Genomic DNA, 7,496 nt, shown 5'->3' with positions numbered 1-7,496 from the left:
GGCCCCCGCCAGGCCGGGCCCCGCGCGGGACTCGGTCGGTGCGGAGTCGGCCCCGCGTCCACACCTGGGCACGGCCCAGCACCTGGCCCTGCCGCCCCAACTTTTCCTTAAATAGATAAATAGATAAATAAATGCCTGTGTCCCAAATCAAATCAGCCGACTCCAGGAGTGGTTCAAGAACCAAATGTGGCCCTGCCACTGCAAGCATCCTGCACCCCCACCTGCGGCTTCAGGTGCTTCCTTTTGCAATGTCTCAGTGGGTCTCATAAAAGGCATTGGCGATGTGTACAGGGTGCACGCGCACCCCCTGAGGTTGGCAGTGCGCTCCCTGTGAAAAGCACCACCGACACGCCAATGGGAGGTTGCCGCCAACACCGCTGCAGGTGGTCCCCGATCACCAGTGGTGTCTATGGGTGGTCACTGACTGCCAGTTGGCACTCACCATGCCTCCCACCACTGCCGCCGCCGACACTGCCACGGCCGCCTGCAGGACCGACCGCCGACCGCCAACACCGCTGCAGCCACCTGCGGGACCTCGCCACTCACCACCGCCACGTCCCGACACCGTTGCTGCCGCCTGCAGGCAATCGCCTTGTGTCCCCCCCCGCGTCATTCATGATAAAAGGTACCATTACGGAACCAAGAGTTCTAGATTTTTGCATTCCAAATCCTTTGTCGGGCATCTTACGCGTAGGCCCCAGCCCGGAGGCTTGGGGTTCAGGTGTCCCTGAGTTTCACTTGCCCTCAGGAGCAAGCTAGGGAGGAGTCTCCCATTTCCATAAAGTGGGCATAAAGCCAAGATCTTCCCATCAAAAGTGGAAGTGGGAGACTAACTATGACTTACCTCCATCCCTGCCAAGGAAGTGGTTTTCCCCTGCCAGTAGGAAAACCACCTTTGCGGTCATAGTATTTCCGCTGCCAGGTAAGTATATAGGTTGGGCTCCCCCACCCCAAACACGCAGTCCCATACCGGCATCCCCCTATCCTGCAACAAACTACCTACATATCTGTACTGCAAAAGGGTTGGACCACCCCAAATCTGGAGCCAAACCAGCTTTTTTTCACTTCTGGTCACTCATTCACCCAATTTGCACACACCAGGATATATGATATTCCCATAAAGCCACAGCTTCTGGAGGCATGTGATTTTGGGGAGCCCAGCCTTGGTTTTTCAAAAAAAGTTTGAAAGCATGACTTGAGTACACTTTAAGCACCCAAAGACAAGTGGCAAAGAAACTCTTTTTTTGTTACTCATAATGTTAAGACAATCTCAGGATCTTTGGGGTCCTGTCTTACTGCCAGGGGTTAGGAATCTCAGAAAGTGAAAAGCACAGCGATCATTTTGAAATGAGAGTTCAAATGAGAGTTTGCAAGTTGTCGTAGATTTTCATGGCTATGTCACAAATACATATATCAATTTTCTCCAGGTAAAACTGATCTCATGTGGCAACACTAAAATATTCTACAGTAACCACGCTAATACCATGGCATCACTATTGCAGATGTTATGAGCTGACCATTTCTCTAGAATACTGTAAGACTTTATTAAAATAAGGAATCTATATGTATACGGTTGATAGGTGAGGGACAGATATCCTGATCCTTCTTGCTGTTTTATTTCTCCCTAGTGACTTTATTAAGTTATTTAGACTGATGTCTTCTTGGTATAACAATAATAAAGACTACTCTTCCTTTCTATGGTCCCCCACATCCAGTGATTTTAAAATATATTCTAGATTCTAACACATTAAGCTTCATGATATCTACCCTTTGATTTTGATATAGATGTATTATGCCTACTTCAATGTCCATGGACAAGCAAAGTAATTGATATTAGGAAGGTCCCATTTCTGCAGACTTGCATGTGTTTAACTTCATTACTATGATTGTGTGAGTTGTAAACTCTCTGGGACAGGGACTGTTATTTGCATGAAACAAAATGGGGCTGAAATCCATTGGAATGAAATCCATTTTTAGGCACTATAATAAAATCCAATGATTTCTGTGGAACTACTCACAGCAATCAGGTACAGGATAGGACCAAGCCTTTCCAGTCCCCCTCCAGCGTGAATATAAACTAATTTTTTAACACAGGACAGTTGCAGAACTAAGCTTTTTGCACATATCCTTTGAAGACTTTCTTCACTTCCTGCCATAAATTGATTTTCTGCCCTGTTAAGCATACCCAATACTCCCCAGTGTTGAGGTTTCATGTTGTTAGGCTGCCGTTTGGACAGGAAGTTTCCATCCCCGTTCCAAAGAGTTTATATTCTAATCCATTTAAACATCAAGAGATTTTTTCTAGTGTGAGTAACAAATATTCAGTGCATGCAAGCTGAATTCTGATTTTTTAAAAATCTAATAAAATGTAATACAATCTAATCTAATAAGATCCAATAAATTATGGGAGAGGGAGACATTTAGCCTGGGCGACTAATACACAGATAAGCAAAGGCATTAAAATGATATGTGGTGTAGCCCACTGACACTGCACATTCAGTGTGTGGACCGCATGCCCAACACTGTCAGCCAAACACAACCTACAGATTTTTTCTTTATGAACCTCTCACCTCGTTTATCTTTGAAAAGAAAGGCCTAGTGGAGACAAAACTACAGGTCCCATCAGGCAATGCTCTTCCTCAATCTAGGTTTGGGCTGTTGTTATTACAATAGAGCATTGTATGCTGGGACTGGTAGTTTCTGCAATTTCAGGTCCACATTAAAGGGGCCTTATCTACTTTGAATCCGATTGAAAGAAAAACCTTTAAAAGTAGTTTAAAAATGTTTGTCCTCCCATGCTGATTCATGAAAGACCCACACAAGCAACAAAGGAAACTGACTGCTCAGTGAAATATTATAGAACGTGCTTTCAAGTGTACAATCTCAACAAACAAAAAATGTATCTTTCTCATCTCTTTAATTTACAATGAGTTTAGGTGTTTCTGTAATAACAATTGGTTCATAAAAAATAATGTGCTGCTTAACGTGGTGATGTTTCTTAAACAGCAAGCTGAGTCTAAACTACAAAAATCAGCCCCAGATCCAAATTTACTCAAAGCCTAATTATTTATGGTGGAAAACCCAGGGTGAGGGTGTTAGTTCAGGCCCATCTCATATAATAATAAACCATTAACACACTGGATCTGCTAAGCTGCATGGTGCCTTCCTGATTGTAGATATAAATTCATTTATACCTGAGCATAGCTTGTTCAAGTTCAAGAAGTAAATTTATATTGGCAAAACTACATCCACATTAGGGCTCCTACAAGTTGCCAGTAAATCACATCACATAACCACCGTGGGAACAGTGATACAACCATTTCTTTTAAACCAGGCCCTTATACTACCCTAGTGCCTTTCACCCCGAAGTAACCCAAAACACTTTGCAAGTTCATATACTGGTTCCCATGGCCATCAGTGGAATTAATTCATATCTGGGGCAGAATACAATAGCTGTTTAACACACCACTGCACATCTTAGGCTAGGAAAGGAAGATCATTTGACATTGTAAGGGGCATTTAGGGAGACAGAAACAATAAAGCACTGATACCTTGCCTAGTGTAAAAAACATATCCTAGAAATTTAAAATAAGCAGTATCAACTGCTATTATAAATTCACTGATAGCATTTTAACCTTCATTTATATTGGTTTAGCTTTAGTTGATAGCACATGAAATCAAGCAAGAGTGATTTAAGGGTTAAAACAGTTCAAGAACATCTAGAACTTGCATCTGTTTAATGAGATTTGCTCTTTAAGGCTTGTGTGAAGTTGTCAGAATGTCAAGGTAGAACATAGAGACAGAACTTGCCTCTCAGTCTTTTCATTTGTTGAGATTTGGTCTTCTGCTCCTTATTTTATATGTGCAAGTTGCCTCTTAGGGATCTGTTCTTGTGGGCATTCCATGATACTCTCTAACGTATCAGGGAGATCACAGACCCAAAATCTTGTCTGGGCTGGTTCTTGGGAAAGAATTGTCCCAGGTCCTCGCTCCTGGTCTCTGCTAAGTCCCTAATCCTGCACTCTAGTATAGATACCTGCCACCAATTTCAAGGCGAATGGCAGAAGACTAGAGATTTGCACCTTATAGACTAACTAAATCAGAGGTCTGTAACATAAGCTTTTGTCAGAAGAGGGATGCTGTGAAGGGACTGCAAAAATCAAGGCTGCTAAATTAAAATCAGTGGTTAGAATGCAAAGGATAGGGAAGGGAAGGGAAGAGGAAGAAGTTGTGGGCACTGCTGAGAGAGGCAAGGTGCTTAGGAGAGAGAAAAAAACAGTTACCCCACTGAGGGATATTGGATTTATAAAAGCTAATCCAGGTCATGGGATAAGAATCTATTGTCTCAGTTTAGATCATACCTAACACAATCCAGTCAGTAGATGTTTTCTTGATCCACAATTTCCAGCTGAAGTTTGTTTTTAATGTCTTGTTGTCTAAGAACTGCTACTCTGAGGTCAGTGGAGATTAAAATGTTTTGCCACAGGTTTCTCTGTCTTTCTGGTATTAATGTCAGATTGGTGTTCAGGTATCCAGGTTGTTCATTCATTCATCAAATTAGTGTTCATTCATTCATACACATAGGGATCATCCTGTATGTCCAATGTAGGCAGCAGAGGGGCATTGTTAGCAGGTGATGGCATATGTGGCATTCGTAGAAGTGGAGGTAATGCAATAAGACATTCAGCAAGAATGTCAGACATAAGGTCCCTACTAGCAAAGCCCTCTGTGACCTTTGAGGAAACAGAGAGAACCCAGTTTGTCAGGAGAACTTAGTATATGGGAAAGACCACAGTGGGAGTTGCTGGATGCCAGTTATTAATGGGATCTTCTTCCATTGAGGATTAAGCTGCTGTACGTCAGCTTACTGCAGGGTAAGAGTGTGCACACAGGGAATTACTGGGGAGCAGTAGACATGCAAAGCTCCATCCTTCTTTGCCTCACCATAACTTCTTTGTGTGTCTGTATCCTCAAAGAGCTCTTTGGATAATCCAGACCCAGTTACAGAGGGTGAGCACTTGAAAATCTGGCCCTTACAGCTGACCTCCAAGGTGTGGATGGAGAAAGCAATGCCATGCTTTCTGATTTCCACATTCCTTTTCCACCCCTTTATTTCTTTCATTCCGTCTGTATTTGGGAGCCTGCTCCTTTCCTTTGGTTTTCCCTTTCTTTGACAGGAAGGATGTGTGTGACCTGCAATTCCCTTTTTTCTTCCCTTTTTGCAGGTACCAAAGAAAGTCACCCTCTTTCTGGTCACAGCTTCCTTGAGTATCTGCCATATCTGCCCCTGCAGCCAGATAGAGATAGGGGATAAATAAGTAGGGGAGGTCCCTTTAATCCAATGAGAGTTACAAGGTCCAATTCTCTGTTGTTCTGCACCTTGGGCAACCATTTACCCCAACAAAAGTTCAGGTAAAAATGCCACCAGATCAAAATGGGCATTACTCAAACTCACCTTCTTGCCTTGGCATAAAATGATACACAAGGTGCAACAGAGAATGTCTCCACTGTGCTCAGAGTCCCTTTGGGCCATAGGACCTGACTTTGTCCCCAAACTGTATGTATTCCCTCTATTTGATAGTTTCCTCCTCTCCACTTGTGTGTATTTCTGCCAACCCTTTCCCTTTTGCTCTCTCTTCTTCAAACTTGTCCTGTACTTCATCCTCCCCCTGAGATCATGCCCATGCTTTGCTAAGGCTGAATCTAAGGCCCAAGCCAAACCCTGTTGAAATCACTGGAAAGATTCCCTTTGACTTCACTGGGGGTTTGAACCAGGGGCATAGATCTCCAGAGCAGAGTGGAATTGACTAGACCTACGTCAGTTCCATTCTGCTCCTATGCTCCAAGGAAAAAGCTATCATCATCATCATCATCATCATGTGCAGGAACAGCAGCTGAGGAGCAAAGCTTGCTAGAATGATGGCACAAGAAATGCAGGAATTCTGTTACTGTTCACTTGTATCTTTTTACCAAGTGCTTGACCTATCTAATGCCTTCAGAGCCACACAGGTATACAGAAAGTATTACTTCTTTCCACTAGATTATTACAAACTCCACCTGGATGAGAGGACTCACAACTGTTTAGATATTTGCACACAATGACCACATTTCAAAGTGAAATACAGGGACACCTGCCACATGGTGGTGTGTGGGAGGTGGGTGCACAGGGCATGGTTCGGGTATATGTCAGGATGATGGGAAGAGAGAAAAAAGAATCCTTGCTCTCTTTAGCTTAGTGAGCCACTTTCTTTCCTTTCTGACACCATGTGTATTTCACTTTACATGTTGGGCTAGTCCATGGAATCATGCATGTCAGAGTTCATTAGTCAAGTGTCAGATATGGTGAAGAGGGTCACCATGGGGCAGGCCTGAGGGACTCCCTCCTTTATTAATTAGCACCCACTATGTGTTGGACATGTCAAACAGAGAGAAGACTATAGTTCTTGCCCTAAAGAGCTTACAGTGAAAGGAGGTTGAGTGTTACAGAGACAGCACACAACACACATGTACTTAGCTCACTTGTTAAATTTTGCCAAATCATCTGGCCCATGATTGCTTTAAGTAGCCAGGACATATGAATGTAGATCCGGCCTGTAATGTGGTTCTTTCTTCCCAGAACAATTCGGTCTGTTGAAGCAGAACAGCTTTATAGGTCATATTTCCAGGTGGCCTGTTTGCACCAATCCTCAGCTTTCTGAGTGGTGAAACACTTTTGGCACAGGGTCAAATGCTGTGCTCCTACTATCCAGAGAGAATGAGTGAAAACCGCAGAGCTTAACATTGAGCCATTTTATAATAACTAACTGGAAGGGCTGGCAGACTTATGGTGTAGGGTAAGGGTGCCAGGCATTTCTGTTTGACCTGATTTTTCAGCCAGATCTTAGGTTCTTTTAATGATCACAGCATGCAGAAACACAGGACAGCTCAAGGGATTAATGAAGAGCCTGTGGTGCTCTTCAGCTAAGGATACTGTTCAAACTTGATCGGAGTCAATAATAGCTGGTGTACTGGATTTAGCATAGGTTCAGGAGCCTACTTTGTTTGGGTCTGAGTCTCCTGATGGTGATTTCTGTAACATGGTGACTTCATTGACTTTATTTGCAGCTAGTCCTTGTTTGCATTTCTGTAAATTAGGAGAGAACCAGGACCCTGGATTCTATTTCTGATTCTGCTACTTACTAAACACATAGTGGGTGCATCTACATGTTGCCCTACAGCAACGTTGTTACTGTGCTGTGCTTTAGTACTTCCTTTTGGAAGTACTAAAGCTCAGCGCAGTAACCACCCTTACGGCACTGTACACATGGTGCACAGTTATTTTAGCAGCTGCTTCACCATAGAGGTGAGCTATAATGGGGAGAAGCACATCACTATAGCAAAGTAGCTGCTAGCCACATGTAGACACCCATGGGCATTATGTTGCCCTAGTGCATCACTAAGGCGCCATAGTGTCACATGTAGATACGCCCAATCTCAGGCAAATTATTTCCTCCTTT

Source organism: Alligator sinensis, unplaced genomic scaffold (genome assembly GCF_000455745.1).
Source record: "Alligator sinensis unplaced genomic scaffold, ASM45574v1 scaffold3_1, whole genome shotgun sequence".
NCBI lineage: Eukaryota > Metazoa > Chordata > Crocodylia > Alligatoridae > Alligator > Alligator sinensis.
This window is presented reverse-complemented; position numbering follows the sequence as displayed.